This window comes from Oncorhynchus mykiss, chromosome 12 (genome assembly GCF_057628025.1).
Source record: "Oncorhynchus mykiss isolate SJ-2025 chromosome 12, ASM5762802v1, whole genome shotgun sequence".
NCBI classification, from domain to species: Eukaryota; Metazoa; Chordata; class Actinopteri; order Salmoniformes; family Salmonidae; genus Oncorhynchus; species Oncorhynchus mykiss.
This window is the reverse complement of record NC_143033.1, coordinates 25805842-25828502: the sequence shown is the minus strand read 5'-3', so window position 1 is coordinate 25828502 and position 22661 is coordinate 25805842. Positions and strand designations below refer to the sequence as shown.

Genomic DNA, 22661 nt, shown 5'->3' with positions numbered 1-22661 from the left:
AACATGTCCCTATATGCAGACGATGTTCTTTTGTTTTTGTCCAGGCCTAAAACTTCTATTCCACCCTTACTTAACTTGATAAACACATTTGGCTCCTTCTCTGGCTACAAGATAAACTGGCAAAGTGAGTTGATGCCAATATCACGGCCTGTGGATATGCAATTTCTGCAATCTACCCCGTTTAGAACAGTGATGGACAAGTTCACAAGCCTTGGCATTGTAGTGACAAGAGACCTTGATCAGCTATTGAAAGCGAATTGGGACATGAAAATATATCAGCTTAAACAAAATATAGATTTTTGGAAAACTGCCTATCTCCTTGGTTGGTCATATAAACGCTATTAAAATGGTTGTCCTACCCAGGTTTCTTTACCTCTTCCAATGTCTACCCAATTTCATACCACAAAGCTATTTTAAGAAGTTGGATTCAATAGTAACTCCATTTTTATGGGATAACAAGGCAGACAGAATTTCAAAGAAGCATTTATGCAAGTACAAGATAGAGGGGGGCTTTGGCCTTCCTCACTTTAAACTGTATTATTGGGCTGCTAAACTGAACATTGTGTCTTTCTGGAGGGAAAGCTTACCTGCGACGAGACCGAAGGATATGCCTGCATGGCTTTTGATTGAGCAGGCCTCTTGTCAACGTTCCTCACTCCCTGCACTTGTTAATAGCCCATCATATGTGAAACCCAGTCATTTGTCATAAGCTTAGGATCTGGAAACCGATTAGGTATGTTCTTAACATACCCACTGTATACATTGACAGCCCGATTTGCCTGAATCATGCTTTCTACCCCGCATTGGATGATGTGGTGTTTTCACAGTGGAGGGAGAAGGGGCTCACAACAATTGGTAATCTATACATAGATGGTCAGTTAACTTAATTTCAACAATTACAGGGAAAGTTCAACATGCCAACAACACATTTTTTCAGATACCTCCAAATCAGGAATTTCGTAAGGACACATATCCCACAGTATGGCATGAAGCCAAATAGTCCTACATTAGATAGCTTGATCCTTGTCAAACCCCATTCAAAAGGGTCGGTCTCTAGACTGACTGAATGATGTGCTATAGGCCCACATAGAGGTATCCACAGACACCATTAAAAGGGCTTGGGAACAAGAACTTGGCTCAGAAATCTCAGATGAGGACTGGGTAGAAGCTCTCAGGAATATAAACCACAGTTCAGTGAATGCCAGACACAACCTTGTACAGTTTAAGGTGATACACAGGTTACACTACTCAAAAGTAAAACTGCATAAAATATTCCCGGACACCTCACCACTGTGTGAGAGGTGCAAGCAGGATGAGAGGACGTTGACCCACTTATTCTGGACATGTCCTAAGTTACATGTTTACTGGGCTGTCATTTTTGATTATTTATCTAGAGCCTTTGATAGAGTTCTAGCCCCAGAACCATTGACCGCTCTGTTTGATACAGTTGATGGGAATAATCACGAAGGGAAAGCTGTCTCTCTTTGTACTCTATTAGCCAAAAGGCTCATATTGCAATTTTGGAAACTGGAGACTGTACCTACCTTTGAAATGTGGTTACGGGATTTAGGAAATGTAATACATATGGAAAAGATTCAATACAATACCTCCAATAGAAGTCCAATGTTTTACAAAATATGGCAGCCGATACGAGATAAATGGTCTAATCCCGCTTCATAACTGGGTTGACGATCTGCTGCTACTCTGTGCTGTACTCCACTCAATATTTATTTTTGGCTTAACTACACTGCTTGTAATGACTATATGCTGTCTTCCTATACATGTACCACCTAATAGGATTTAGTTTTATTTTGTGTATGTGTGAGTTAGGTTTTGTCCTCTAAATTGGCCATCCCATTCAACAGTACAATGAATGTCATTGTTAGTATTGCTGTCTTTTTTATTAGATTTTTTTATTGTAAAATAATAAACATATTATTAAAAAAAAATATATATATATATATATTTTTTTTTAATAATTTTTTTGCCTATATATATATATATATATATATATATATAAACTTATATTTCTTTACATAGTTGAGTGTGCTGACAACAAAATCACAAAACTATCAATGGAAATCAAATTTATCAACCCATGGAAGTCTGGATTTGGAGTCGCACTCAAAATTAAAGTGGAAAACCACACTACAGGCGGATCCAACTTTGATGTAATGTCCTTAAAACAAGTCAAAATGAGGCTCAGTAGTGTGTGTGTGGCCTCCACGTGCCTGTATGACCTCCCTACAACGCCTTGGCATGCTCCTGATGAGGTGGCAGATGGTCTCCTGAGGGATCTCCTCCCAGACCTGGACTAAAGCATCCGCCAACTCCTGGACAGTCTGTGGTGCAACGTGGCATTGGTGGATGGAGCGAGACATGATGTCCCAGATGTGCTCAATTGGATTCAGGTCTAGGGAACGGGCGGGCCAGTCCATAGCATCAATACCTTCCTCTTGCAGGAACTGCTGACACACTCCAGCCACATGAGGTCTAGCATTGTCTTGCATTAGGAGGAACCTAGGGCCAACCGCACCAGCATATGGTCTCACAAAGGGTCTGAGTATCTCATCTCGGTACCTAATGGCAGTCAGGCTACCTCTGGCGAGCACATGGAGGGCTGTGCGGCCCCCCAAAGAAATGCCACTCCACACCATGACTGACCCACCGCCAAACCGGTCATGCTGGAGGATGTTGCAGGCATCCATGGCGTCTCCAGACTCTGTCACGTGCTCAGTGTGAACCTGCTTTCATCTGTGAAGAGCACAATTTGCCAATCTTGGTGTTCTCTGGCAAATGCCAAACGTCCTGCACGGTGTTGGGCTGTAAGCACAACCCCACCTGTGGACGTCGGGCCCTCATACCACCCTCATGGAGTCTGTTTCTGACCGTTTGAGCAGACACATGCACATTTGTGGCCTTCTGGAGGTCATTTTGCAGGGCTCTGGCAGTGCTCCTCCTGCTCCTCCTTGCACAAAGGCGGAGGTAGCGGTCCTGCTGCTGGGTTGTTGCCCTCCTACGGCCTCCTCCACGTCACCTGATGTACTGGCCTGTCTCCTGGTAGCGCCTCCATGCTCTGGACACTATGCTGACAGACACAGCAAACCTTCTTGCCACAGCTCGCATTGATGTGCCATCCTGGATGAGCTGCACTACCTGAGCCACTTGTGTGGGTTGTAGACTCCGTCTCATGCTACCACTAGAGTGAAAGCACCGCCAGCATTCAAAAGTGACCAAAACATCAGCCAGGAAGCATAGGAACTGAGAAGTTGTCTGTGGTCACCACCTGCAGAACCACTCCTTTATTGGGGGTGTCTTGCTAATTGCCTATAATTTCCACCTGTTGTCTATTCCATTTGCACAACAGCATGTGAAATTTATTGTCAGTGTTGCTTCCTACGTAGACAGTTTGATTTCACAGAAGTGTGATTGACTTGGAGCTACATTGTGTTTAAGTGTTCCCTTTATATATCCTTGCAGAAAGATTTGGTGTGGTCGATTTTGAAAACTAGTGCCCTTCTCTTACAAGGATGGTAATAAACATTTGTATTTATTATGGATCCCCATTAGCTGCTGGCAGCAGCTACTCTGCCTCGGGTCTGGCAAAATTAAGGCAGTTATACAATTTTAAATCATTACAATACATTCACAACAGATTTCACAACACATGAATTGTGTGCCCTCAGGCCCCTACTGTTCTCCACTACCATATATCTACAAATACAAAATCCATGTGTGTGTGTGTGTGTGTGTGCATGTGTCTGCTCCTATGTTTGTGTTGCTTCACAGTCCCTGGTGTGGAATAGAGTTCCATGTACTCATGGCTCTATGTAGTACTGTGAGCATCCCATAGTCTGTTCTGGACTTGGGGTCTGTGAAGAGACCTCTATTGGCATGTCTTGTTGGGTATGCATGGGTGTCTGAGTTGTGTGCTAGTCATTTAAACAGACAGCTCGGTGCTTTCAACATGTCTCACAAATACAAGTAGTGATGAAGTCAATCTCTCCTCCACTTTGAACCAGGAGAGATTGACATGCATATTATTCATGTTTTCTCTCTGCGTACATCCAATTGCCTGCCGTGCTGCCCTGTTCTGAGCCAATTGCTATTTTCCTAAGTCCCTCTTTGTGGCACCTGACCACATGACTGAACAGTAGTCCAGGTGCCACAACTAGAGCCTGTAGGACCTGCCTTGTTGATAGTGTTGTTAAGAAGGCAGAGCAGCGCTTTATTAGGGACAGACTTCTCCACATTTTAGCTACTGTTGTATCAATATGTTTTGACCATGACAGTTTACAATCCAGGGTAACTCCAAGCAGTTTAGTTACCTCAACTTGCTAAATTTCCACATGATTTATCACAATATTTAGTTTAGGTTTTAGTGAATGATTTGTCCCAATTACAAAGCTTTTGGTTTTTGAAATATTTAGGACTAACCTATTCCTTGTCACCCATTCTGAACAAACTGCAGCTTTTTAAGTGTTGCAGTCATTTCAGTTGCTGACGTGTATAATGTTGAGTCGTGCTTATACATAGACACTCTGGCTTCACTCAAAGCCAGTGGCTTGTCGTTAGTAAAGATCGTAAAAATCTGTGTTTAATATTGCCAGTGTGAGCAGGTCACCTCTAGTTATAGCTAGAATCTGTAGTTGCTACATCTATTTTTGGACTTCTAAATTAATTATATTATTTAAGAATCAATGGATATATATATATATATATATATATATATATATATATATAACTTATAAATGCATCATGAGCTTAGTTCAACTGTCTTACCCCATCAGAACCCAAAAAATAAACTTGTTTTATTAGAATGTTTGTTAAACTGTATAGCCTCAACATGGTTAAAACTATAATTTTGATATCATGGATGTCAGCCCCTGTCATCCATAGCCCTGTCTATGAATTTGAGTGGTTACATTCCTACCAGGTCCATCCCTCAGCTTTTTACCCCTCTGTTATTGTTTCAATGAAGCACACTCGCTTTAAATGCATGGGGGTGGGTGGGAATGTTGTACTTTGTGTGACACTGGACTGCACAACAACAAGCAGTGTGAATGGGTTGTGTTTTCCCGTTACTCTCCCATATTCATCACCAGTTTGTCTTGACAGGCAGGATCCACACACCTGGCAACCAGATGCTCAGAGGCTTCCACGTAAGGGAACTGTGAACGTGACAATCTACTCATCACATGTGCTGTCTCACCACAGTCTTGCTTTTTTCATTACCCATTCTATTATTTTATGTAAACCAAAGAAATGCTGATTTTATAAAAACTTATCTGATGTGAACGTAACTAGAGTTTCATGCCAAAGCCCACACAACTACCAACGATTCATTTTCATTGTCCATTTCGCCTATGTGTTTTTCTACCCTGAGGTATCCTCTTTGATATAGTGGGACAAAATTCTGGCATTTCAATCTGCTGTTCATTCTATTCCACACTGTTTTTCCTGTGGAGAGGAAATGTCAAGTATTTCCTGAAGTCTGGTGTGTGGTGCTGGTGTCAAGGAGAGGTACCTTGAGTTCTTACTCTTCTGCTGTTACTCTGACTGGGTCATTTATTCTTTAATGAGCCATCCCTGACCTGCAAGGAACTTGTCAAGAAAGATACAGCCAGACTCATTTCTCCACTCAGATCAGTGAAGATATGTATGTGTCTGTTTTAACCTCTGACAGTGGAGTTGTTAACTGGCCTGAATTCAGCTGGCTGCCTTTCAGGTTTCACCACTTCATTCAATTCAGAGGTGTCCTCTGGGAAGGAGAGCTCTATTTTGACTGTTTCATAATATGTGTCTCCATTCTAAACATCTGTTGGTTCAGACCAAAGTCTATGGAGGAGCTAACACATCCCATCAGAGCACCTCTGTTAGGAGTTGTAACTCTGCATCACATTGGCTCTCTGCAATTTCAATCCATAGTTGATGGGGTACAAAGATGTTGAAATGCAAAAGTGTTTGACATCTGGAGTGCGATTTCCCTTTGTCACAGGAACAGGACTGTCAAACTGTTTTGTTGGATGCACCATGAAACAGGTGTGTGTACTTCACGTGGTCCAGTTTTAAAGAGTGTTCAAACTGCCCATCTCACCACACACCTAAGCAACCAGAGATCTTTAGGAGCCTATTAATGCCTAAAATGAATTAGCCTATGGTGTCCTCTTTTAGTAGTATTCCTGTCCCTGGTACTGTGTCCCAGATAACACTGATCATGACCAAACAGTAAGAAATGATTGCTTGAGAGTGTGACCTAGAACCAACCAGCAGCTCTGTTAATAGGTTATAATAAGATCTAGGTCAAGTCAGTGGTGCAGTTTGTAGGACTCTATTTTGTTGATTATGGGGTGGCTATTTGTGCAAGAATGATCAGGCTTTAATTGCCCTCGAACAATAAGATGATCCATTGGCATGGATACCATGTATGTAATTTGAAGAGGAAATTAGTTGCAGTACACTAGTAAGGCTGACCCCATTTAGTCTACTGGTCGATTGTTTGGTCAAAAGGCTGTTTGTCGACTGATATTTATTTTGTCGAGCCATAAGCAAAACATATATCATGGTGTACGATACACCTGTCTGAGTTGACTGATCCATTGTGGAGGCTGTGGGTATTGCACAGTCCATCAGTCTAAGACGTGCTACTGAAATGATATATATATATATATATATGGTTATATTATGTGAGAACAATGGTTCAACACAATTAAAATGACATTATTTTATAACAATTGTGTTTTCTCCAGCTTTTGATAGTGGTCGCTGTCCGCGGTCCTGAAAAACATTGCGCTGTTGAATTGGCGCCTTTTCCTAGACCATGTTGCTGTTTGCATAATAGCAAAGTTAACCAGCATATTGGCGTTGAGAACAATGTGGTGGAGGCAGCGTCAGATTTAGGAGACGAGAAAACAGCCCTTAATTGTCTAAGAAAAGTGAGGGGGGGAAACCCCAACTTAATTAGGTTTATGAGTGTTAAATGTGCTCGGCTTTATAAGTCATCCTTATATCTACGGCCATAAGACCGATCCAGGTTCTGTTGCCTGTTTTGAGTGTTTGTTTTTATAGCCCTCTGATTCCGTGAGCACCTGATTCTGTGAGCACCAAGCCTCACGCAACCACATGTCTGATAAACAATTTCACAAATTCGGCTGTTTTAATCTTTGCAATGATGTAATAAATGATTTATCCTTTTTTTCCTTTAGACCAGCCGCTGTGGTATTATTTATAATTTATCTGCTGTTTACACTCTTCCAAATTGTCTGAAATTATATTTAAAATAATAAGCCTCTTTTTTTCATTGATCTTCCTATTGTTATTATTATTATTATTATTATTATCATTATAATAATACGCAATGTCATTATCATTAGTAAGCTTAGTATAGCAGCCTTGTATACCATCATTGATCTACAGTCGTGGCCAAAAGTTGAGAATTACACAAATATTAATTTTCAGTCTGCTGCCTCAGTTTGAATGATGGCAATTTGCAAATAGTCCAGAATGTTATGAAGAGTGATCAGATTAATTGCAAAGTCCCTCTTTCCCATGCAAATGAACTGAATCAAATGAAAATGTCCACTGCATTTCAGCAATCCCACAAAAGGACCAGCTGACATCATGTCATGTCATGCTGATTGAGTTGGACTGGAAGCTTCAAAAGGAGGGTGGTGCTTGGAATCATTGTTCTTCCTCTGTCAACCATGGTTACCTGGTTGGAGACACGTGCCGTCATCATTGCTTTGCAGAAAAAGGCAAGGATATTGCTGCCAGTAAGATTGCACCTAGATCAACCATTTATCGGATCATCAAGAACTTCAAGGAGAGCGGTTCAATTGTTGTGAAGAAGGCTTCAGGGCGCCCAGGAAAGTCAAGCAAGGGCCAGGACTGTCTCCTAAAGATGATTCAGCTGTGGGATTGGGGCCCCACCAGTAATGCACAGTGAGGCAAATACTTTTGGAGGATAGCCTGGTGTTAAGAAGGGCAGCAAAGAAGCCACTTCTCTCCAGGAAAAACATCCGGGACAGACTGATATTCTGCAAAAGGTACAGGGATTGGGCTGCTGAGGGCTGGGGTAAAGTCATTTTATCAGATGAATCCCCTTTCCAATTGTTTGGGGTATCCAGAAAAAGCTTGTCCGGAGAAGTCAAGGTGAGCGCTACCATCAGTCCTGTGTCATGCCAACAGTAAAGCATCCTGAGACCATTTATGTGTGGGTTGCTTCTCAGCCAAGGGAGTGGGCTCACACAATTTTGCCTAAGAACACAGCCATGAATAAAGAATGGTACCAATACATCCTCCGAGAGCAACTTCTCCCAACCATCTAGGAACAGTTTGGTGACCAACAATGCCTTTTACAGCATGATGGAGCACCATGCCATAAGGCAAAAGTGATAACTAAGTGGCTTGGGGAACAAAAAACATTGATATTTTGAGTCCATGGCCAGGAAAATCCCCAGACCTTAATCCCATTGATAACTTGTTGTCAATCCTCAAGACATGGGTGTACAAACAAAACCCCACAAATTCTGACAAACTCCAAGCATTGATTATGCAAGAATGGGCTGCCATCAGTCAGGATGTGGCCCAGAAGTTCATTGACAGCATGCCAGGGCGAATTGCAGAGGTCTTGAAAAAGAAGGGTCAACACTGCAAATATTGGCTCTTTGCATCAACTTCATGCTATTGTCAATAAAAGCCTTTGACACCTATGAAATGCTTGTATTCCATAGTAACATCTGACAAAAATATCTAAAGACACTGAAGCAGCAAACTTTGTGGAAATTAAGATTTGTGTCATTCTCTCAACTTTTGGCCATGACTGTATAGGCCTAAGAGCTCATCCTGTTTAGTCTTAGTAGCTTAACTAATTTAGGCCTATATTTCAAGACTTATATAGGCTACTGTATCAATCAATCATTTATTTGTTCATGTCATCACACAACATACGAGTCAATCATGATTTCAAATGCAATCAAGCTTTTTTTTTTAAAAGAACAAAGTGACCATTTGAATAATTAGTGTAAACAATAAATAGGCCTAAACCGCTCCTTTTTGGAAATTGCATTCATGAGTAAATGTGACTGTTTTAATTCTTTGCTGTAATAAAGGCTTAGCAAAAAAACTTTAGAGTAGACTTTCTGGTGCACTCATTTAGTGTTTACATTGTTCCAAACGGTCAGAGAAATGTTTAATCTTGTTTGGCACACACAATATGCACGCAGCTCTTGCTCCTTACATTATTTTTTTTGATCTCCCAGTATTTTTCACAAATAGTCAAATGTATTGACCAGTAAACGTTCCCCTGTTTCGAGTTTATTTGCCATGTCCTCTGAACACCGTAACACATCAAAAAGGATGCAGAGTTTGTTATAACAAATGTATTAATTTGATTATGATATTCTATAGGTCGAGCCATATTGGTCAACCAGCTACACGAGGTAGTCACCTGGAATGCGTTTAACAGGTGTACCTTGTTAAAAGGTCATTTGTGGAATTTCCTTCATAATGTGTTTGAGACAATCAGTTGTGTCAAGGTAGGGGTGGTATACAGAAGAGAGCCCTATTTGGTAAAAGACCAAGTTCATATTATGGCACGAACAGCTCAAATAAGCAAAGAGAAATGACAGTCCATCATTACTTTAAGACATGAAGGTCAGTCAATACGGAAAATGTCAAGAACTTTAAAAGTTTCTTCAAGTGCAGTCGTAAAAACCATCAAGTGCTGTGATGAAACTGTCTCTCATGAGGACCGCAACAGGAAAGGAAGACCCAGAGTAACCTCTGCTACAGAGGATAAGTTCATTAGATTTACCAGCCTCAGAAATTGCAGCCCAAATAAATGCTTCACAGAGTTCAAGAAACAAACACATCTCAACATCAACTGTTCAGAGGAGACTACGTGAATCAGGCCTTCATGGTCAAATTTTTGTAAAGAAACCACTACTAAAGGACAACAATAATAATAATAATAATAATAAGAGACTTGCTTGGGCCAAGAAACACAAGCAATGGACATTAGACCAGTGGAAATCTATCCTTTGGTCTGATGAGTCAAAATGTGAGCAATCAGGGGAGAAGGGCCTTGGTCAGAGAGGTGACCAGGAACCCAATAGTAACTCTGACAGAGCTCCATAGTTCCACTGTGGAGATGAAGAACCTTCCAGAAGGACAACAGTCTCTACAACACTCTACCAATCAGGCCTTTATGTTAGAGTGGCCAGACAGCCACTCCTCAGTAAAAGGTGGTAAACAGCCCGCTTTGAGTTTGCCAAAATGCACCTGAAGACTCAGACCATGAGAAACCAAGATTGAACTCTTTGGTCTAAATGCCAAGCGTCACGTCTGGAGGAAACATGGCACTATCCCTACGGTGAAGCATGGTGGAGGCAGCATCATGCTGTGGGGATGTTTTTCAGCTGCAGTGACTGGGAGACTAGTCAGGATTGAGGCAAAGATGAGCGGAGCCAAGTTCAGAGATCCTTGATGACAACCTGCTCCAGAGTGCTCAGGACCTCAGACTGGAGCGAAGGTTCACTTTCCAACAGGATGACCTTAATCACACAGCCAAGACAACACAGGAGTGGCTTCAGGACAAATCTCTGAATGTCCTTGAGTGGCCCAGCCAGCGCCTGGACTTGAACCCGATCAAACATCTCTGGAGAGACATGAAAATAGCTGTGCAGCAACGCTCCCCATCCAACCTTCCGTAGCTTGAGAGAATTGGCAGAGAAGAATGGGAGCAACATCCCAAATACAGGTGTGCCAAGCTTGTAGCGTCATACCCAAGAAGACTCGAGGCTGAAAAAGTTGCCGAAGGTGCTTCAAGAAAGTACTGAGTAAAGGGTCTGAATTCTTAAGTAAATGTGGTATTTGTCTTTTTATTTTTAATAAATTAGCAAAAATGATGGGGTATTGTGTGTAGATTGTGGGAATAATGTAATCGATTTTTAGAATAAGGCTGGAACCTAAAGAAAATGTGGAAAAGTCAAGGGGTCTGAATACTTTCCGAAGGCACTGTATGGGTGGCTGAGCAGAATGTCTGCATAATAAAGTAGCAATCTGACATTTTCATCACAGTAATATCTCAATCAGCATGCATGTTGTTAGTTCTTTACAAATAAGGGCAAGGCGTGCTGGTCAGTTTTTATCCAGCTGCAGCTTTACTAGATCTTTCTTTGCTGCACTTGAACATATTACGGGACAGTAATCAAAATCAGAGCCTGAACAACTAGTGCAGTTGATTTTTGTGTCAAACACTTTTTAAAACAGACATACCCCTCTCCATCTTCACAACAACTTTGTCATTAAGACTTAATCATGATAACTGACCATCCAATGTTACTACTAGGAGTTCAGCTACCTCAACTTGTTCAATGGTCACACCTTTTATGCACATCTCCAGTTGAGGTTTAGGTCTTAGAGAATGTTTTGAACCAAATACAATGCTTTAAGATGTATTTAACACCTGTTTATTGTTTGTCACCCATTCACATACTGACCAAATAGAGAGAATTGTGTTTGACCAAACACAATGCTATCAGCTTACCAAGAACGGGCAACAAACTGATTAAGTGACTTAGAGCCAGCAAAAGGTGCTTTACTATTTTTAGCCAGTGGAATGACTTTAGCTTCCTTCCACGCCTGTTGACACACACACTCCTTTAGGCTTTGGTTAAATATATAGCAAATAGGGGTGGCAATACATTCTGTTACCATACTCAAGAGTTTCCCATCAAGATTGGCTATACCTGGTGGCTTATCATTATTGATGGATAACAGAACCAAAATCCTTATTAGATCTTTTATAAAATAAATACGATGGTTCAATGTTGTCATTTCACTTCTGAGTTTTTCCACTTTACTAGTGAAGTAGTAATTGAAATGATTGCCAATATCGAAAGGTTTTGTTATAAATAACCCTCAACTTTCCCATTTTGTGTTTTATGTAACTTCTTAATGTGGTAATTTATTCTTATTTTTGTTAAGTTTAAAGTATGTCAACCAAATCAGCTGAGAAGCTTGACATGTTTGTCACCTCTTTTGCATAATTTCTTTAAACCAAACTATTTCAATTCATCCATCCAGGAGCCTTTAATAGTTCTCTAACAGCCATTTCCTAACAGGTGCATGCTTGTCAACAATTGGCATGAATCATTTTACAAATACTTCCAATGCTGTATCTGGATTCACTTCCTGATCCACATCAAACCAACATGTTGTGCCGAATACAGCAGATTTACTGTGAAATGCTTACTTACAAGCCCTTAAACAACAATGCAGTTTTATAGAGTTCAGAAAATATTTACTAAATAAAAATATATAAATAAAAAAGGAATATAATAACTCGGTACAGAGGGTACCTGTACTGAGTCGATGTGCAGGGGTACAGGTTAGTCGTCAAGGTCATTTGTACATGTATTTTGGGGGTAAAGGGACTATGCATAGATAATAAACAGCAAGTAGCGGCAGTGGAAAAACATTTATTTTTTTTGGGCTCAACAACCATATTTTATTTTTATGTAACTTCTATTTAACTATGCAAGTCAGTTAAGAACAAATTCTTATTTACAATGACGGCCTACCGGGGAACAGTGGGTTTAACTGCCTTGTTCAGGGTCAGAACGACAGATTTGTATTTTGGGATTCAATCAACAACCTTTCGGTTACTGGCCCAACTTTCTAACCACTAGACTACCTGCCACCCCTAATTAGGTGCAGTAAACTGTGTTGTTTTACAGGATCAGCCACAGTAGTACGGTTCCCCTGGAGCAAATTAGGGTTATGTGCCTTGCTCAAGGGCACATTGACACATTTACATCTTCAACCGAAGAGTCCCGTGTTTGAGCCTCACCACCATTGGATGGTTTGCATATAGGTTGCATACCAAACCCTCCCTCATAGGCTGTAAGCTGTTAGCAGATGGTACACATTTTCCTCCAACACAGTTGTCACTGACAAGGCTTCACCTCTGGGGTTTAAGATATTGAGATGTTAACACCCACTAATGTCCATTGCTCTCACAGCCTGTTGTGTCGCATAACCAGTTTCTGAATGGACTCCTCAATGAATGTTTGGATCACATTAGATTATGTAATGGATGATCTGGGCCCGGGACCAGCTGCTGGCCTTTCTGTTCTCCTCTCTTCCCCAGAGCTGCCAGTGTGTTTCCTGGCCTGTTTGGGAGTTGTGTGTCCCCAGCTGTGGCTGTTGGGCCAGCGCTGCCCTCAGGTCACCACGGTTCTGACTGGGACCTGCCTGTCACACAGGGACTGAGCCAGTGTGTGTGTGCTGGGTGCTGTGTCCAGATGGCAGGCCCCTCCTCTCAACATGGTGAGCAGGAAGCTACTGTAGCTCTGGTTACAGGACTGCCATACTGCACTGTGCCCACTGGCAGTCCTCTTGTAAGCTCTCTGTGTGAAGACGATGGGTCAGGAGGTGCTCCCTCCATGGACTCTGGAAGCTTCTCAATTAGATAACATTGTACGTTGTTCACTTGGGAACAGTTGAAGGCTATTGATTACTGTCACTGATTTAAATCCACTGTAGGTACCAGGATTCAATGAACATAGCAGTTGTGCACTTTGTTGATGTAAGAGTAAAAAGCAATGTGCATTTTCTTCAGTGGCTGGATCCACTGTGTCAGTTGTTTACATCGCAGGCTACTCTAACGCTGCTCAGACAGAGTCAACCCAAGCATCAAATGACAGTTGAGTGCTAGCTCTTATTCTGTGCAGCCTTCTAGATTTTAAATGGAAGGAGACTGTGGTGGGGGAGCTGGAACAATGCTCTTGATCAAAGGTCCTACTGTGTGTAAACATAAGAGCTCATGACTGTGTGAGCTGTGGAAGGATTACATAAAGAAGATGATATATATTTATTTCCTTATGCCAGACAGACCTAGTTTGCGTTAGACAGATTTGTGTATATTATGGGTGTGGCTTTGCATGTGGTGTCAAGTGTACCTGCTTCAGTGTGCATCCTGCTGGTGTTCTGAAGTCACTGACTGACTGAAACATGAAACGTTCATTGAATAGTCAAAAAGGAGCACGTAAAAGTATCATTAACTGTATGAAAAAACCCACATTTCATGCTAATAGTGTATGGTTGCTAAAGAACAGTGTCAGTTTTTCATGTGATTGACTGGGCCAAAGGGCATTGAACTGCAAAGGCAATGGGCTTTTTGAAAATCCAGAGAATAAAAGTGGATTTAGCATTTTATCTTTTGCCAGCTTGATGGTATCGAAGTGCGTACATGCACTGACATGAATGTACTGTGACTCAAATATTAAATCCCTACCTTAGCAGGTTTATGTGTGGACAAAGGCGACATCCAGAATAATTTGTAGTTCTCACAAAGTGGAATATGGCTTCTGTTTGTGATCATCTCATTACAGGTTTGTTAGCATACCAGTAGCTTAATTTGACCATCTTGGCAGATGTTTAAATGAATTAAGGCGTAGCTATCAGTTAGTCTGGCTACCTGGTCCTTACTCAGTAGTTTAAGTCTGTGCTCCCTATCAGTACTCTGTATCAGTGTGCCGTTCTCTTAGTTTGTTCACTGTTGCTACACTTTCTAAACTGTTCAAACACAATATAAATACTGAGTTGCTTGAATAACACATAAAAATATAATGAATTTGACATGAATTTTCAGAATATTGTTTTACAAGAGCATGTTTGTGTTTTATGGGATTATGAGAAGGCTAAGTAATTTTGGAATGGAAGCGTCTGACAAGATGAGGCCTGCCCCCTGTCTATACAACTAAGACCCACATACTTCTCAGACTGACATTCCTCTCTCACTCTGTGGTACACCAGGACACCTGGTGATAATGTGTGTACATGTGTAAATGCGTTGGAATCCAGACAACTCCAATAATGTTGGATTTTATTTTATTTCACCTTTTATTTAACCAGGTAGGCCAGTTGAGAACAAGTTCTCATTTACAACTGCGACCTGGCCAAGATAAAGCAAAGCGGTGCGACACAAACAACAACACAGAGTTACACATGGAGTAAACAAACATACAGTCAATAACACAATAGAAAAGTCGATATACAGTGTGTGTGCAAATGAAGTAAGATTAGGGAGGTAAGGCAGTAAATAGGCCATAGTGGCGCAATAATTACAATTTAGCAATTAAACACTGGAGTGATGGATGTGCAGAAGATGAATGTGCAAGGAGAGATACTGGGATGCAAAGGAGTTTGGTGGGCTATTCAGATGGGCTATGTACAGGTGCAATAATCTATCTTTTTTTTTTTTTTTTTTTTTTTTTTGCAATTCAATCCGGTCATTGGCAGCAGAGAACTGGAAGGAAAGGCGGCCAAAGCAGTAGTTGGCTTTGGGGATGACCAGTGAAATATACCTGCTGGAGCGTGTGCTACGGGTGGGTGCTGCTATGGTGACCAGTGAGCTGAGATGAGGCAGGGCTTTACCTAGCAAAGATTTTACAGATGACTTGGAGCCAGTGGGTTTGGCGAAGAATATGTAGCGAGGACCAGCCGACTAGAGCATTCAGGTCACAGTGGTGGGTAGTATATGGTTGAAGGATGCTTTGTTGCAAAATAGGAAGCTGATTGGAGATGCTTAATGTGAGTCTGGAGAGTTTACAGTCTAACCAGACACCTATGTATTTGTAGTTGTCCACATATTCTAAGTCAGAACTGTCCAGAGTAGTGATGTTAGACAGGTGGGCAGGTGAGTGTAGCGATCGGTTGAAGAGCATGCATTTGGTTTTACTAGCGTTTAAGAGTGATTGGAGGCCACAGAAGGAGTGTTGTATGGCGTTGAAGCTCGTTTGGAGGTTAGTTAACAGTGTCCAAAGAAGGGCCAGAGGTATACAGAATGGTGTTGTCTGCATAGAGGTGGATCAGGGAATCACCTGCAGCAAGAGCGACATCGTTGATATATACAGAGAAAAGAGTCGGCCCGAGAATTGAACACTGTGGTACCCCCATAGAGACTGCCAGAGGTCCGGACAACAGGCTCTCCGATTTGACACACTGAACTCTGAGAAGTCTGAGAAGTAGTTGGTGAACCAGGTGAGGAAGTTATTTGAGAAACCAAGGCTGAGTCTGCCGATAAGAACGCTGTGATTGACAGAGTCGAAAGCCTTGGCCAGGTTAATGAAGACGGCTGCACAGTACTGTCTTTTATTGATGGCGGTTATGATATCGTTTCGGACCCTTGAGCGTGGCTGAGGTGCACCCATGATCAGCTCGGAAACCAGATTGCATAGTGGAGAAGGTACGGTGGGATTCAAAATGGTCGGTGATCTGTTTGTTAACTTGGCGTTTGAAGATTTTAGAAAGGCAGGTCAGGATGGATATAGGTCTATAACAGTTTGGGTTTAGAGTGTCTCCCCCTTTTGAAGAGGGGGATGACCGCGGCAGCGTTCCAATCTTTGGGGATCTCAGACGATACGGAAGAGAGGTTAAACAGGCTAGTAATAGGGGTTGCAACAATTGCGACTGATAATTTTAGAAAGAGAGGGTCCAGATTGTCTAGCCCAGCTGATCATCAGCTATCTGGATTTGGGTGAACGAGAAATGGGGAGGCTTGGGCAAGTTCCTGTGAGGGGTGTAGAGCTGTTGTCCGGGGTAGGGGTAGCCAGGTGGAAAGCATGGCCAGCTGTAGAAAAATGCTTATTGAAATTATCAGTTATCGTAGATTTATCGGCGGTGACAGTTTCCTCAAATCAAAGTTTATTCGTCACGTGCGCCGAATAAAACAGGTGTTCACCTTACAGTGAAATGCTTACTTACAGGCCCTAACCAAAAGTGCAAAAATGGTATTAGGTGAACAATAGGTAAGTAAAGAAATAAAACAACAGTAAAAAGACAGGCTATGAAAGTAGTGAGGCTACATGCAGACACCGGTTAGTCAGGCTGATTGAGGTAGTATGTAGGTAGTATGTACATGTAGATATTGTTAAAGTGACTATGCATATATGATGATCAGAGAGTAGCAGTAGTGTAAAAGAGGGGTTGGTGGGTGGCGGGACACAATGCAGATAGCCCGGTTAGCCAATGTGCGGGAGCACTGGTCGGTCGGTCCAATTGAGGTAGTATGTACATGAATGTATAGTTAAAGTGACTATGCATAAACCGACAGTAGCAGCAGCATAAAAAGAGGGGTTGGGGGGAGGCACACAATGAAAATAGTCCGGGTAGCTATTTGATGACCTGTTCAGGAGTCTTATGGCTTGGGGGTAAAACTTGTTGAGAAGCATTTTTGTCCTAGACTTGGCACTCCGGTACCGCTTGCCATGCGGTAGTAGAGAGAATAGTCTATGACTGGTGTGGCTGGGGTCTTTGACAATTTTTAGGGCCTTTCTCTGACACCGCCTGGTGTAGAGGTACTGGATGGCAGGCAGCTTAGCCCCGGTGATGTACTGGGCCGTACTCACTACCATCTGTAGTGCCTTGCGGTCAGAAGCCGAGCAATTGCCGTACCAGCTGTAGAACCTTTTGAGGATCTCAGGACCCATGCCAAATACTACAGCCCCATCAACGAGAATGGGGGCGTGCTCTATCCTCCTTTTCCTGTAGTCCACAATCATCTCCTAGCCTCAGTGCAGTGGGCAGCTGGGAGGAGGTGCTCTTATTCTCCATGGACTTTACAGTGTCCTAGAACGTTTTGGAGTTTTCTACAGGATGCACATTTCTGCTTGAAAAAGCTAGCTTTTGCTTTCCTAATTGCCTGTGTATATTGGTTCCTAACTTCCCTGAAACGTTGCATATAACAGGGGCTGTTTGATGCTAATGCAGTATGCTACAGGATGTTTTGGTGCTGGTCAAGGGCAGTCAGGTCTGGAGTGAACCATCTGTTCTTAGTTCAATTTTTTTTGAATGGGGCATGCTTATTTAAGATGGTGAGGAAAGCACTTTTAAAGAATAACCAGGCATCCACTACTGACGGAATGTCAGTATCCTTCCAGGATACCCGGGCCAGGTCGTTTTAGAAAGGCCTGCTCGTGAAGTGTTTCAGGGAGCGTTTGACTGCTGACCCCTAGCGGACACAGGCAATGAGGCAGTGATCGCTGGGATCCTGGTTGAAAACAGCAGAGGTGTATTTAGAGGGCAGGTTGGTCAGGATGATATCTATGAGGGTGCCCGTGTTTATGGATTTATGGTTGTAGGTTCCATGATAATTTGTGTGAGATTGAGGGCGTCTTGCTTAGATTGTAGGATGGTGTTAAGCATATCCCAGTTCAGGTCACCTAACAGTACGAACTCTAAAGATAGATTGGGGGGGGCGATTAATTCACATATGGTGTCCAAAGCACAGCTGGGGGCTGAGGGGGGGTGTATAACAAGCGGCAACAGTGAGAGATGTATTTATTTTAAAGGTGGATTTTTAAAAGTAGACGCTCAAACTGTTTTGGCACAGAGGTGGAAAGCATTACATAACTCTGCAGGCTGTTTCTGCAGTAAATTGCAACTCCACCCACTTTGGCAGTTCTATCTTGGCAAAAATGTTCTACTTGGGGATGGACATTTCAACATTTTTGGTGGCCTTCCTAAGCCTGGAATTCAGACACGGCTAGGACATCCGGGTTGGCGGAGTGTACTAAAGCAGTGGAGCAAAAAAAACTTAGGGAGGAGGCTTCTGATGTTGACATGCATGAAACCAAGGCTTTTACAGAAGTCAACAATTGATAGCACCTGGGGAATAGGAGTGGAACTGGATACTGGGTACGGCTAAAGGCTATAAGAACTGGTCGTCAAGTGCGCTGTGGACAGAATAAAATTTAGCAGATTTATGGGCATGGTAGAATAGATACAAGGCATAATGTACAGTATGGTAGAATGTGAGTACAGTGGAGGTTAACCTATGCGTTGGGTGACAATGAGAGCGGTTTCGTCTCTGGGGGCATCAGAGACCTAGGTGAGGTCTCCGCATGTGTGTGGGGTGGGACGAAAGAGCTATCGAAGGCATTTTAAGCCTGTATATACTGTGTAATGTGTGTACTGTGTAATGTGTGTACTGTGTAATGTGTGTACTGAACAAAATATAAACACAACATGTAAAGTGTTGGTCCCATGTGTCATGAGCTGAAATTAAAGATCCCACAATTTTTCCATACGCACAAGAAGCTTATTCTTCTCAAATTTTGTGCAAAAATGTGCTTACAACCCTGTTAGTGAGCATTTCTCCATTGCCAAGATATGCCACACCTGTCAGGTGGATGGATTATCACAAAGCTGATTTAAACTGCATGATCATTACACAGGTGCACCTTGTGCAGTTTGTCACCAACACAATGCCACAGATGTCTCAAGTTTTGAGGGAGTTTCCCCCCCCCCAATATACAGCAACTTCGCACAGCCATTGAAGAGGAATGGGACAACATTCCACAGGCCACAATCAACAGCCTGGTCAACTCTATGCGAAGGAGATGAGTTGTGCTGCATGAGGCAAGGGGTGGTCACACCAGATACTGACTGGTTTTCTGATCCACGGCCATATCGTTTTTTTAAAGGTATCTGACCAACAGATGCATATCTGTATTCCCTGTCATGTGAAATCCATAATTTAGGGCCTAATGAATTTATTTCAATTTTTCAATTGACTGATTTCCTCATATGAACTGTAACTCATTGAAATCTTTGAAATTGTTCTGTTTTCATATGTTTCTTCTCTGTGTGAACACCTTCATAATATTGAGTTGCACCCCCCCCCCCCCCCCCCCCTCAGGGGCCAGGGACTCTACAGGATGTCGAAAGTGTTCCACAGGGATGCTGGCCCATTTTGACTGCTTTCCCCAGTTGTCAAGTTGGCTGGATGTCCTTTGGATGGTGGACCATTCTTGATACATACGGGTAACTGTTGAGTGTGAAAAACCCAGCAATGTTGCAGTTCTTGATACATGGATTCTGTATGTGTGCCTTTCAGAGGGTGAATGGGCAGGACAAAAGATTTAAGTGCCTTTGAACGGGGTATGGTAGTAGGTGCCAGGTGCACCGGTTTGTGTCAGGAACTGCAACATTGCTGTTCTTGACAGAATCCATGTCTCAATTGTCTCCAGGCTTAAAAATCCTTCTTTAACCTGTCTCCACCCCTTCAGCTACACTGATTCGAAGTGGATTTAAGCTATGATTCCTTATTGATGTCACTTGTTAAATCCACTTTGAATCAGTTCAATAACTTATCCAGTCCCAGTGAGGCGATGCTAGGCTGTCACAGTCAACATTCAACATTAGTACAGACGCTGGGATTAGATGGGCGGGGCTCCACGGCTAATAATAGAGCTGTCAGGTTTACTGGAGGGGCTGGACTACAGTGACCACCTCCTCCAGGCTTTTCCTCATTGTAAAGAGGTTATAACACAAGTTTTCTAATTATCATAGGACAGAGGCTGTAGCCAGAGGTCATGACCCCTACCACTGTAGCCAGTCAAGCTCCACATTGACCTCTCACATATGCCAGTTTAAATCAGGAAGGGAATGATATATTTGCATTTACGTATCTCTCAGGAAACATTAATGAACAAAGCTGTGTGTGGTTGTCTGAACAGTGGGTCTGTTGGACTGCTGAGGAATTTCATTGACATAGTCTTCCTCTTTCTGCTGTGTTTAAACATCAGTACTTATACAGACACCCCCAGTTTTTCAGATTTTTGATGGCAGCTGCCATTGCTCTTTATCATCACTGTGTGTTTTGTGTCTGGAATGGTCTACAAAGCTGTTATTGCCCTGAAACCCTCTGTGTAGAGAAAGTGAAATGTGGTGTTGTAATTGCTTTTTATCACCCAGTCCCACCCCTAGTGTAGTGCACCTTGGGAGGAATCTGTTCTATTTCCCTGTGTGTGGGTCTCTCGGCCCCCCTATCCATGCTCTCCCTCACACTCATCTATTCAGACCAGTGAATGGATCCATACTTCCACGTGAGGGTTTTGAGAGTTGGTGTGCGTGTGGACTGAGAGGATGTGTCGTGCAGTGCCCTGAGTGGCAGGCTGAAAGGAACTAAATGGAGTCCTTAGTGGCAGTGAGGGGAGCATGGTGTGCCTCTTGTTTTATATATATTTTTCAGTTAAGAACAAACTCTTATTTACAATGACGGCCTACCAGAAGGCAAAAGGCCTCCTGCGGGGATGGGGGCTGGAATTAAAAATGAAATAATAGGACATAACACACATCACGACAAGGGAGACACCACAACACTACATAAAGAGAGACCTAAGACGACAACATGAATGGCAGCAACACATGATAATACAGCATGGTAGCAACACAACATGGCAAAAAACATGGTAGCAAAATGGTAGCAGCACAACATGGTAGCTGCACAAAGCATGGTACAAACATTATTGGGCACAGACAACAGCACAAATGTATCCTCGCATGTCTCTGAGACCATAGCCTGTTGGCAGTGACCTCTTTGTCTCGAACACGATTCCCTCTGTCTCTGTGACACTCCTCTCAGGCTCTGCCTGTCTGTCATCTTCCATAGACCTGCTGTCTGTCTGCTTCCATTTCCCTTCTGCTTCCACTCACACTTTGCTCTCCCAAATGATGAGGCAGTTTTAATGTGTGGAAGTGTCTTTTCACCTCCTTCGTAAATGACTTTTCTCACCAGCTGAATACAATAATAACTCTTTGCCATGTTATAATCTAACATTCCCGTAAAAAGGCTCATTTATACCTTGTAAATTGAGCTTGAGAATCACTTCCTCTTAAGTCATTTGTCAGCCTTGCGTGTGATCCCAGGTCTTTCTAACAGAGTGTTATCAGATTGTTTTTGCAGGCTACTGTCCATCTGCATGGTGTGTTTTAATGTTAACTCTCGTCCTGATTTCTATGAGTGTTGTAATCAGGTCTGTATGTACTGTGACTCTATAGTCTGGGTCATGACCGTATCACATTAACCCCATGGGTCCTGCTTCAGTTTCAACATGTGTAGACAGTCAGCTACATGCTGTCTCTCTCTCTCTCTCGCTCTCGCACTCGCTCTCGCACTCGCTCTCGCACTCGCTCTCGCACTCTCTCTCGCACTCTCTCTCGCACTCTCTCGCACTCTCTCTCGCACTCTCTCTCGCACTCTCTCTCGCACTCTCTCTCGCACTCTCTCTCGCACTCTCTCTCGCACTCTCTCTCGCACTCTCTCTCGCACTCTCTCTCGCACTCTCTCTCGCACTCTCTCTCACTGTGGGGATGGATTAGCAGGCTAGGCTGTGTCACAGCAGACAGATTCCACCAGTTTGGTCTAGCCGGTATGCGCTGCCTGCAGTTCCATGTTATCCTCCTGGAGCCACTCCCCCTGCCCACCACACCCAATCAGAAGCTGAACACTCTGCTCTCCCTCCAGGCCAGGCATAGACCATGTGTTATGTGTCACCGGCTTTCTCACAGGGCATGTAAAAAATTAAAAAAGTACCTTTTATTTAGGGGCATTTTATTCTGCAGTAATTTATTTTTCTCAGCGACAGGCTAAATATGTACAGTTATCAATGTAGTGTGATGTATTTTTAAATTCTAATTCAGGTAAAATGACTATTCATATGAATGTTGAATATAGGGCAGTAACTGAAGCCTTCCTAGATTTGAAGAAGCAGACCTAAATGTTTTGGGGCTATAGCTCCCTCGTGTGGTGTTAGAAGCAAAGTGAAACTCAGTGAACGAAGAGCAAAGTAAGATGTCCCTCTAGTGGTGGT

At 42.7% G+C, this 22661-nt stretch overlaps 1 protein-coding gene across 1 annotated transcript in view; it reads left to right on the top strand.

Annotated features, from left to right (window-relative positions):
* The window catches only part of LOC110537246 (unconventional myosin-XVIIIa), a 108995-nt gene that overhangs the window by 9126 nt on the left and 77208 nt on the right, over nt 1–22661 (top strand). The gene's annotated exons all lie outside the window — the stretch shown is intronic.